The sequence below is a fragment of the Crotalus tigris genome, unplaced genomic scaffold, assembly GCF_016545835.1.
Source record: "Crotalus tigris isolate CLP2741 ecotype Arizona unplaced genomic scaffold, ASM1654583v1 scf7180000022007.26763, whole genome shotgun sequence".
Lineage (NCBI taxonomy): Eukaryota > Metazoa > Chordata > Lepidosauria > Squamata > Viperidae > Crotalus > Crotalus tigris.
Window position 1 is genome coordinate 14,524 of NW_024098814.1, and position 12,240 is coordinate 26,763.

The following is a 12,240-nucleotide window of genomic DNA, read 5'->3' on the forward strand; positions in this document are numbered from 1 at the left end:
CTTCCTGCTTCCTGCAGAGACGCAGCAAAAGGAGGAGTGCCATCCAGTAAGCTTTTTAGCTCGTCGGAGAACACTGTGAGTCCACTCTCTTTTTTACACACACACACACACACACAGAGAGAGAGAGAGAGAGAGAGAGAGAGAGAGAGAGAGAGAGAGGAGGGGGGAAGCACAAGTGCCTCTCTCTCTGTCTGCAGAGGAGGCTGGGAGCCGCAGGGGAAGGCTCAAAGAGCCATATGCGGCTCCAGAGCCGCAGGTTGCTGACTCCTAGGGGCACTCAGAGTACACCTTTGATAAAGGAATATACATAATAAGCAAACACGTATAAAACTGAGTTTAGTCAAAGCAGCAAAGTCTGCCCTCTTGTGGCCAGTGTGTGCTGTAACGTTTAGCAAAGAAGCCCTGAAGTGGCTTATTTTTATTCTTTCATTTCCTTCCTTTGATGGAAGCTCAAAGCAGCCACAGAAGAGGCTGCTGGGAATACAAAAGATAATTGCAGAAGCTAAAATTTCATTTCTAATAGGGCACTGAGGAGGGCAAAACAGGGAATGCTGCCCTCCTGTAGCCAGGTAAGTCCATGGCATTTTTTCCCCAAGGTACAGCAGAAAAGGTTACTGGATAGATTAAATATAGATTGGGTGTCAAACTCAATTTCACTGAGGGCCGCATCAGCATTGCAGTTGCTTGGGGGGGGGGCTGGGTGGGTGTGCATGGAGTGGGTGTGGCCTACTGGGTGGGCGTGACCAATTCTACACCAGTCGCGTCAAGGGTGCCTGTGGGGGTCTGGGCAGGAATGGGACAGATCTGAGGGTCTCTGGCAGAAGGGGGTGGGACGGGGGCAAGTGCCAAGGCATGGTCCACTGGGGCAAGTACCAAGATGGCCACCACAAAATTGTACATTGGCTCCCAGCCGGCTGGGGCCAAGACAGCGGGCTCCCTCACTGTTTCCAGGATGGCTTCGTGGGCCACATGAAACCACTTTGCGGGCCGCATCCGGCCCCCGGGCATTGTGTTTGACATGTCTGATATAGATGATTAATAGGGGAGATAGATAATAGATGAGAGAGGGAGAGAGAGAAATCTAAAACATTTGTTATATAAAGCACAAAAAACTTCATTGGAAGTTTATTTTGGTAGAACCCCCAAATCCTTACAAAAGATGATCCTCGGTGATTTCGGCACAGGGCAGGAGCACAAGGTGCCTAACAGGTCCAAGCTCCTGACCGCAGGATCCCAAATATATTCATATTCATATTAGTAAAGTTGGAAGGGACCTTGGAGGTCATCTAGTCCAACCCCCTGCTCGGGCAGGAAACCCTACACCCTTTTGGACAAGTGGCTGTCCAGTCTCTTCTTAAAAACTTCCAGTGTTGGAGCATTTACTGCTTCTGGAGGCAAGCTGTTCCACTGATTAATTGTTCTCACTGTCATGAAGTTTCTCCTTAGTTCTAGGTTGCTTCTCTCCTTGATGAGTTTCCACCCGTTGCTTCTTGTCCTGCCTTCAGGTGCTTTGGAAAATAGCTTAATTCCCTCTTCTTTATGGCAGCCCCCGAGATATTGGAATACTGCTATCATGTCCCCCCTTGTCCTTCTCTTCATTAAACTAGACATACCCAATTCTAGCAACCGTTCCTTATATGTTTTAGCCTCCAGTCACCTAATCATCTTTGTTGCTCTTCTCTGTACTCTTTCTAGAGTCTCAACATCTTTTTTACATCGTGGTGACCAAAACTGGATGCAGTATTCCAATTGTGGCCTTACCAAGGCATTGAAGAGTGGTATTAATACTTCACGTGATCTTGATTCTATCCCTCTGTTAATGCAGCCTAGCACTGTGTTGGCCTTTTTGGCAGCTGCAGCACACTGCTGGCTCATATTTAGGTGACTGTCTACTAGGACTCCGAGGTCCCTCTCACAGTTACTACTATTGAGCATGGTGCCACCTATGCTGTACTTGTGCCTTTGGTTTTTCTTGCCTAAATGTAGAACCTTGCTTTTTTCACCATTGAATTTCATTTTGTTAGTTAGTGCCCAGTGTTCAAGTCTGTCCAGATCCTTCTGTATCTTAAGCCTGTCTTCTTGAGTGTTGGCTATTCCTGCCAGCTTGGTGTCGTCTGCAAATTTGATGAGTTCCCCATCTATCCCTTCATCCAAATCGTTGATGAAGATGTTGAAGAGTACTGGGCCCAGAACAGAGCCCTGGGGCACCCCACTACACACTTCCCTCCATAGAGATGCAGTTCCATTGAGGACCACTCGCTGAGTACGGCCGGTCAGCCAGCTACGGATCCATCTGGTGGTGTTTCTGTCTACCCCACATTTTTCTATCTTGTCAAGTAGTAGGTTGTGATCTACTTTATCAAATGCCTTACTGAAGTCAAGTAAATTATGTCCACAGCATTCCTCTGATCCACTAATTTTGTCACTTGGTCAAAGAATGCAATAAGATTTGTCTGGCATGATCTATTTTTGACAAACCCATGTTGGCTTTTAGTAATGACTTTGTTTGCCTCTAGGTGTTCGTTGATTCGTTGTTTGATTATCTTTTCCATGATCTTCCCAGGTATTGAGGTCAGGCTGATAGGTCTGTAATTTCCTGGATCCATTTTTTTTCCTTTTTTGAGGATGGGAATTACATCAGCTCTTTTCCAGTCCTCTGGTAGTTCCCCTGTGTTCCAGGATCTTTGAAAAATATAGTTCAGTGGCTCCGATATCACATCTGCCAGTTCCTTGAGAACTCTGGGATGTAATCCATCTGGTCCTGGCGATTTGAACTCATCTAGGCTGGACAGGTGCTCACTAACCATTTTCTTGCCTATCTTAATTTGTGTTTCTGTTTTGTTTTTTAATGGCACTATTTTTGATAGGTTGGTCTGTTTTTTCCCTTTGTGTAAAGACAGATGCAAAAAATGAGTTAAATAATTCTGCTTTCTCCCTGTTGCTTGTCACCTTCTTGCCACTTCCACCCACTAATGGACCAATCATTTTCTTCACTTTTTTCTTGTTTTTTACATGTTGAAAGAAGCTTTTTTTGTTATTTTTGACTTTGGTCGCAAGCCTTAGTTCATTTTGAGCCTTGGCTTTCTTCACTTCATCTTTGCAGGCTCGGGCTATTTGCTGATATTCTAACTTAGTTATGTTCCCCTCTTTCCACTTTCTATACTTGTCCTTTTTATCTTTCAATTTGTCAGAGAGTTCTTTATGCAGCCATGCTGGTTTCTTTTGGGAGCTGTTGTTTTCCTCTGTGTTGGTATTGTGCTAGACCACAGGTCGGCAACCTGCGGCTCCGGAGCCGCATGCGGCTCTTTGAGCCTTCCCCCGTGGCTCCCAGCCTCCTCTGCCTTTGCAGAGAGAGACAGAGACAGAGAGAGGCAATTGTGCTTCCCTGCTTCTCTCTCTCTCTCTCTGTGTGTGTGTGTGTGTGTGTGTGTGTGTTTTTGTGTGTGTGTGTGTGTGTGTGTGTGTCTGTGTGTATGTGTAAAAGAGAGTGCACTCACAGTATTCTCCGAGGAGCTGAAAAGCTTACTGGGCGGAGCTCCTCCCTTTGCTGCGTCTCTGCAGGAAGCAGGAAACAGGAAGGGCAGGAGAGAGCTAGCTAGCCCAGCTAGGCTGACTCAGGAATTCTGGGAGTTGAAGTCCATGAGTCATAAAAGAGAGAGGTTGCTTATTGGACAACAGCTTGAAGCTTGCCAGGTGAGCAGCAGATAGGGGGGGGGGGAGAAAGAGAGAGAGAGAAAGAGAGAGGGAGGGAGAGAGAGAGGAAAGAGAGAGAGAGAGAGAAAGAAAGAGAGCGGGGGAAGAGGAGTGGCAGACCAAGGGCAGATAGAGAGGGAGGGACAGAGAGACAGAGAGAGAGAGAGACCCTTTTGACATCTAAAATGAAGATAACACTGCATATATCCTTTTTTTACGTGTGTGTGTGTGTGTGTATACACATACATATATACATATACATATACATATATACACACACACACATACATACACACACACACCTATAATAAAGATAAAAAAGGATATATGCAGTGTTATCTTCATTTTAAATATCAAAAGGGTTTTGCGGCTCCCAGTGTTTTGTTTTTGGTGGGAAACGGGTCCAAGTGGCTCTTTAAGTGTTTTGGGTTGCCTACCCCTGTGCTAGACTGTGCTTTTATTATCTCATTTTTCAAAATTTCCCAAGCTTCGTGAGTTGTTTTCCCCTTGAGGATTCTCATCCATGGAATCCTTCCCAAGCCCTAAGTTTATTGAAATTAGCTCTCTTGAAGTCCAAGACTCTAGTTTGACTGTGTTCTATTGCTTGTGCTTCTATAATGTTGACTTCTAATATAATGTTGAATTCTAATATTGCATGATCACTTCCTCCCAGGGTTCCTATGGCTTCAACACCGTCTATCATTTCATCTCTGTTAGTGAGAATTATATCCAAGATGGCTAATCCCCTAGTTCCCTTCTCTACTTTTTGGGAGACAAAGTTGTCTGCTAGGTTTGCCAGGAACCTGTTTGATCTTCCACTTGGTGCGGAGTTTGTCTCCCAGTTGATGTCAGGGTAGTTAAAGTCCCCCATTACTATTTTGATGTGCTTCCTACATACCTTAGTTAGCTGACTAGCAAAAAGTTCATCTATTTCCTCTGTTTGGTTGGGTGATCTGTAGTATACACCTATGGCAATGTCATTTCCCCTCCCTTTTATATTGACCCAAATGCATTCAAGACAGTTTTTATCATTGTTGTGCTCTATTTCTGTGGAGATGTAATTATTTCTTATATAGAGAGCAACTCCACCTCCTCTTTTATTTGGTCTGTTTTTTTTAAATAATTTAAATCCTTCTAGCTGTGTGTTCCATGTGTGGGTTTCATCCCACCATGTTTCCGTAATGGCAACAATATCGTATCTGCCCTCATTAACCTGAATTTCTAGTTCACCCTTTTTGCTGTTCATACTCTGTGCATTGGTGTATAAACATTTGAGTCCTTTGTGGGTGGCCCTGTGTTTCCTTTCTACATAACCTGTGTGGTGCCTGAGTTCCCCTATTGTCTTACCACCTATTTGGTTAGTGCACTTTATGTGGCACTCGCTATTAGAGGCTTCATTTTGCTTGATAGCAAGGTTTGTATTCTTGTCCACACACACATCTATGCTACATGCACTGATAGCCCTATAGTTTTTAAATTGCCGGGGACAGGGTTGTTCCGTGTCAATTAACTCCCTGTCCCCGCTGTTTAGTTTAAATTTCCCTCCAGAAAATCTGTGAATTTATAGCCGAGTCACTCAGTCCCTTTTTTTGATGGATGCAAACCATCTCTTTTGTACATCTTTTGATTGGACCAGCTACTGACATCGTGACTAATATATCCAAAGCCTTCCCCTTTACACCACTCCTTTAGCCACATATTGAATTGTGCTATGCGCTGGCCTTTTCCGTTTTGCTCCTTATACACTGGTAAGACCTCTGAGAAAGTAAGCCTACAGCCTATTCTGCTAAGTTCCTTCCCCAAGCTCTGGAAATCATTCTGCACAGAGAGTACATCTTTTTGGGATAGATCATTAGTGCCAAGATGTACAATAGCCTCCACATCCAAGTCCTTGCTGCCATTCTTGATTATTTTAGAAATACGCTTCTTGTCCCTACTGGCAGTAGCACCTGGAAGACACCTGACCTCTTTCAAAGCCTCTGTGTCCTTCCCTAAATTTACATACCTTATAATTGAATCACCTACCAGAAGGTAGCTTCTCTTTTTGGGAGCCTTTCTATTCTTGCATGACTGATGTGCAATACCTGATTCACACTTTTCCCTGTCAGAATCTAGTTCTTCATCTCGGACCACAATCCCCTGCTTATTTGAGTTATCTTCACAAATACCTTTACCTGTCTCCTTAATGTCCCTATTAAGGTCAGCACGGGCACTGTAACTGTTGTGCAGGGACACAGCGAAAGCTTTGTGTTTATGGTTCACAGCTCTCACCCTGCCAGATCCCACGGTTGTCCACACTGCCCTTCTCCTGCAGGATCGTTGTGGTAAAGGGGGCTGATAGCATGGGGGCTTACTAGAGTAGAGGGGCTGAACTGGACACCTAATTTCTGCCCGAAGAACACGGATTACAGACCCTAGGTAAATGATCTGTCCTTGTAGGCTAGTGATTTGTTTACAGATAGGACAGTTTCCAAGTTTGAAAAGGGTACTGCGAAAGACAGCTGCAAAGCAAGTGTTTCACTGAACTAAGCCAGACATCTTAGATACAAGGGATGTCACACACACTTGCCCTGAATGTACTGCTACTGTTTGTGATTTTTAGTTATATAATTATATAATTCGCGCACCATTAGGCGCGCGGGCCGCTACTTTCCTGGTGGATTCTCCCAAAACTTACAGATTAAGCGGCAGCTGAGGCAATGCAGCACGTTCCAGCAGCCCGACCGGAATTGAAATGGGGTTTAAATAGAGTATAATACACTATAAGTATAATGTATTATACTCTATTTAAACCCCATTTCAATTCCGGTCGGGCTGCTGGAACGTATAGTGAAGGAAGACTCAAAAAATACTTTATTGTTCTGCATCATATCTTCCAAGCGTTACCCAGTTGCAACAGTTTGTACAACAATTCAAAACATAATACAGTCTTACAGATAAAATACATAAAAGCATAATCCAATATTTTAAGGATAAAAAGTCACACAAAAATTACAAAAGCAATGATAAAATACCATGGGTTAAATAGTTCACTAATTTAAAATGACATTTTTGACAAAAGGTGAGTTGTAAAAGGAACCATAGTTGTCATCAAAAGATTTTTCTCAGAAGAAAGAAAACACAACTTCAGTGTTCAAATACATAAATATCACAACAGGTATCTCTTTGTGAAGAGATGGTGATAAGAAAGAATACATAAAAACAGGTAAAAGATAAAACTTGTCTACCATAAGCATCACAACTACTTAACAACAGTAAATCAGGAGTAAAACTCAGTTGTATTACAAAAAATAAATGTCAAACAGAAATTTCAGGAACAAAAAGACAAATGTGTGTGACAAAAGAAATCAAAATTCTTGAGGTGACCGCCATACTGTGTGTCATGTTTAATATTTATCAATCAAAACATAACTTACACATTTTAAACAACAGCCGTGGATAAAATTATTCCAAATAGAAATCTTTTATCAATCACTGGCCACACCAGACATTAACAAGAGCGGTTGAGGTTTTCTGTCTGGTTCTAAGAACCATGGCTGTGGCTAAATTTATGCCAGGCAGAAAACTATAAAATCTATTATCAATCACCGGCACACCCAGCGTTAAAAAGGGCCATTGAGATGCTTTCTGGTTCTAAGAACGACCATCGTGCCTAAATTAAGCCAGGCAAGAAATCTACTCAGGGTTTCAATGGCCACATCTAGAATTTAAAAGGGTCACACAGATTTATTTTCCCAGTTCAAGGACATAATGTTTCACTCTAGCAAAAAACTAGTTATTAATTTGTAGAGATGGCAATACCTCGTATTAAAGTGTGTCACCAGGTTTACTTTTGGTTGCAAGAGATCTGGCTGCAGCTGACATTATTTCTCAGGGTATGAAGTTGGGAGGGACGCGATTCAAAAGGATTCCCTTCCAGTTTGAGACTCAGCTAGGGCACCGGAGGAGGCTTGTAGTTGAGCGCTGTTGACTCCTCCAGTGTGACTCGCCCTGGCTGCTCACTCAGGTACTGAAAGGGTCTCCCTCCCAGGGTGGGTCTCACAGAGTGTGTGCTCAGAGGCTGGACGAGCCTGGGAGCGTCTGGCTGCCTACTCATTCAGTGTGAGTTTCACAGAATAGTAACTCAGGGGCTGGAAGACCCCTGTCAGGAGTGCCTTGGCATCACCTCTGAGTCAGGATGGCCTCAGCAGCAGTGCAGCCTTTTGCCCAAGAAATGCAGACCATCAACTCACCCGTGCCCATTTACAGCCAGCTTTCCTCCTCCGCTGCCCTCCCGCAGCCATTCTCCACGGCCAGTGGGCCCTTGGCCCTCTGCCTGTCGCCCTTCGGCCCGGCCAATTCACCCAGATACCGTTTGTCCTGGGTCTTTGTCTGTACAGGACAAATAGCCCACAGCCAGCTGGGTGGCAGGCAGGAGCCATGGTGCTGCGGGGGCAGCGTGCAATGAGCAATCCCAGGGGCTGGGGAGGGCAGTTGTGATGCAAGATTTTTTAAAGTGCTGTGGCTGCTCTGCATGTTTTGGGGCCTTGCAGCTCTGACCCCAGAATCGGAAGGAAGGGGACTGGCAGCAGAAGTAGCAACCACCGGGGCCACTGGGGGGAGCAGTCAGACAAGAGTGTGTTGGGGAACGAGGGAGGGAGGGAGGGGCACCTCAAGGGGACTTCACAAAGACAGCTTGACTCGCAACTCAAACGAAAGAGAGGAGGAGGAGAAAGGCCGGAGCAGCTTCTGCCACAGCCAGGGAGGCGGGTTAGGGGGGCACACAGGCAAACAGCAAGGCCAGCTTGGCTTCTACCCACCCTTCCCTCCCACGACGGGTCACAGTTCCAACCCCCAAGCCCATGCCATTTGCCCTCCCTTCCCTCCCACAACGGCGCACGCAGTCCCATCAGCCCCAGCCCTTCCATTTGCCCTCCCTTCCCTCCCACGACGGCGCACGCAGTCCCATCAGCCCCAGCCCTTCCCATTTGCCCTCCCTTCCCTCCCACGACGGCGCACGCAGTCCCATCAGCCCCAGCCCTTCCCATTTGCCCTCCCTTCCCTCCCACGACGGCGCACGCAGTCCCATCAGCCCCAGCCCTTCCCATTTGCCCTCCCTTCCCTCCCACGACGGCGCACGCAGTCCCATCAGCCCCAGCCCTTCCCATTTGCCCTCCCTTCCCTCCCACGACGGCGCACGCAGTCCCATCATCCCCAGCCCTTGCCATTTGCCCTCCCTTCCCTCCCACGACGGCGCACGCAGTCCCATCAGCCCCAGCCCTTGCCATTTGCCCTCCCTTCCCTCCCACGACGGCGCACGCAGTCCCATCAGCCCCAGCCCTTCCCATTTGCCCTCCCTTCCCTCCCACGACGGCGCACGCAGTCCCATCAGCCCCAGCCCTTGCCATTGCCATTTGCCCTCCCTTCCCTCCCACGACGGCGCACGCAGTCCCATCAGCCCCAGCCCTTCCATTTGCCCTCCCTTCCCTCCCACGACGGCGCACGCAGTCCCATCAGCCCCAGCCCTTCCCATTTGCCCTCCCTTCCCTCCCACGACGGCGCACGCAGTCCCATCAGCCCCAGCCCTTCCCATTTGCCCTCCCTTCCCTCCCACGACGGCGCACGCAGTCCCATCAGCCCCAGCCCTTGCCATTTGCCCTCCCTTCCCTCCCACGACGGCGCACGCAGTCCCATCAGCCCCAGCCCTGGCCCATTTGCCCTCCCTTCCCTCCCACGACGGCGCACGCAGTCCCATCAGCCCCCCAGCCCTGGCCCCCTCCCTTCCCTCCCACGACGGCGCACGCAGTCCCATCAGCCCCAGCCCTTGCCATTTGCCCTCCCTTCCCTCCCACGACGGCGCACGCAGTCCCATCAGCCCCAGCCCTTCCCATTTGCCCTCCCTTCCCTCCCACGACGGCGCACGCAGTCCCATCAGCCCCAGCCCTTGCCATTTGCCCTCCCTTCCCTCCCACGACGGCGCACGCAGTCCCATCAGCCCCCAGCCCTTCCCATTTGCCCTCCCTTCCCTCCCACGACGGCGCACGCAGTCCCATCAGCCCCCAGCCCTTCCCATTTGCCCTCCCTTCCCTCCCACGACGGCGCACGCAGTCCCATCAGCCCCAGCCCTTCCCATTTGCCCTCCCTTCCCTCCCACGACGGCGCACGCAGTCCCATCAGCCCCAGCCCTTCCATTTGGCCCTCCCTTCCCCCCCACGACGGCGCACGCAGTCCCATCAGCCCCAGCCCTTGCCATTTGCCCTCCCTTCCCTCCCACGACGGCGCACGCAGTCCCATCATCCCCAGCCCTTGCCATTTGCCCTCCCTTCCCTCCCAAGGCGCAAGCAGTCCCATTAGCCCACGCTTCCCTCCCATGACGCTCCAGTTCCAGCAGCACACCAGCCCTGTTTGCCTGTGTGCCCCCCTAACCCGCCTCCCTGGCTGTGGCAGAAGCTGCTCCGGCCTTTCTCCTCCTCCTCTCTTTCGTTTGAGTTGCTGAGTTGCGAGTCAAGTTGTCTTTGTGAAGCCCCCTTGAGGTGCCCCTCCCTCCCTCCCTCGTTCCCCAACACACTCTTGTCTGACTGCTCCCCCAAGTGGCCCCGGTGGTTGCTACTTCTGCTGCCAGTCCCCCTCCTTCCGATTCTGGGGTCAGAGCTGCAAGGCCCCAAAACATGCAGAGCAGAGCACTTTTTAAAAAAAATCTTGCATCACAGCTGCCCTCCCCAGCCCCTGGGGTTGTTCATTGCATGCTGCCCCCGCAGCACCATGGCTGGGGGCTATTTGTCCCATATAGCCAAAGGCCCGGGACACAGGGTGTCTGGGTGAATTGTCCAGGCCGAAGGGCGACGGGCAGAGGACCAAGGGTCCACTGGCCGTGGAGAATGGCTGCGGGAGGGCAACGGAGGAGGAACGCTGGCTGTAAATGGGCTGAGGCGAGTGGCAGGGGGCGAAGGAGGCGTGACCAAGGGTCCATGCCTAAACATGGGGGGCGGTGCAGATGGAATCAGGAATAGTGCATCTATTTTGTCTCTCTGGTTTCATGGACTGCAATGATCATGATCATCATTGACCAGTGAGGGAAGCGATCCAAAAGGATTCCCTTCCAGTTTGAGACTCAGTGGGGGAGCCTCAGGGACCGGGAGAGACTTCCAGCCGAGGGCTGTTGACGCCTCCAGTGTGATTCGCCCTCGCTGCTCACTCGGGGACTGAAAGAGAGAGACTTCTGGTGTGAGTCTCAGAAAGTATCTGCTCATGGACTGAGTGAGTCTGGGAGCCGATAATTATCCACATACATTCGGTGTGAGTGTCACACAAGCTCAGGGACTGAAAGACCTCTAAAAATGAGTCATCACTATTTACAGGATGGATTGGCATGTGGAATGCTTGTGTGGCCCTTCTCAAGTTCTAAGAAGTACAGATGTGGCTAACATTACACTAGGCCAGAATACTAATTACTGTTTTAATAATCAGTGACCAAGCCTAGCAATAGAAAGGGCCATAGACATTTTCTTTTGGGTTTTAAGAACCATTACCAGGCCTAACAGTAAGGAGGCAAGAAAAGTATGGAATCTTATGTACATCATGGAACACACCTAGAATGGGATAAAAATACAACAGGCAAGAAAACGAGAATCCCTATTATGTAGCAATGGTCACAGATAGGATTAAAATGTGTAGTGTGGTGTGATCATGAAAGTGGCTTACATTTTCAGCGATTGTTCTAAAGGTCAGTTTTGACATAATTGGTGAAATAGCATTCTTGGTGGAGATCATGTTTATTCTTGCGTTCCATTCCTTCTTCCTCCTTTTTCACCATCAACACTGCAGGCTGACAAGTGAGTCTTCTGTCTTCTAGGATGGTGTAGAGTACATGTCTTTGAGATAAAAAAAAAAAAAATCAACATTACTTCAGCTGCCACTGAGGTTTTACACCTAAGAAGGCACAATACACTGTGGTTACTATTACCTCAGAGGCAGGTGTTACCCCTACTTATCTAGGAAGAATGGACCATCAATTTTTTTGGGGGGGGGGGGGAACATTGACCTCCCTCCATATCATAAAACTTTGAAGAATACAACTTACCTCACAGCGTAGGAGGCGCCATCACAGCCAAAGGCTAATAGGGCTTGAACTGGAGACATTTTCTTGCTGTCTTGGTTCTTCTTTTTTCTTTCTTCGCCTTTGTTTCTTCCTACGTGTCTCTTCTGAGGAACATTTGGCAACAGGCGTGCAAATGTTCCTCCCCTCGATCTCAGGGACTCTAAAGCTACAAAAGCTTTTATAGATCAACGGCCACACTTAGCATTAAAAAGGGCCGTTGAGGCTTTCTTTCTGGTTCTAAGAACCATCGCCATGGCCAGAATTATGCCAGGCAAGAAAGGTATAAAATCTATAATGGATCAACAGCCACACCTAGCATTAAAAAGGGCCATTGAGGTTTTCTTTGGGTTCTAAGAACCATCGCCATGGCTAGAATTATGCCAGGCAAGAAAGGTATAAAATCTATTATCCATCAATGGCCACACTTAGAATTAAAAAGGTCCATTGAAACTTTTTTTCTGATTCTAAGA

General features: G+C 48.3%; 1 long non-coding RNA gene across 1 annotated transcript; it reads right to left on the bottom strand.

Moving 5' to 3' along the window:
- Nucleotides 1-11,114: 11,114 nt before the first annotated feature.
- On the bottom strand, nucleotides 11,115-11,787 carry LOC120296965. The gene is made up of 2 exons (XR_005553626.1): nucleotides 11,753-11,787; nucleotides 11,115-11,543 (listed from the first exon to the last, which is right to left on the bottom strand). It is a non-coding gene; the product is annotated as an uncharacterized LOC120296965 (long non-coding RNA).
- Between the last annotated feature and the right edge of the window lie 453 nt (nucleotides 11,788-12,240).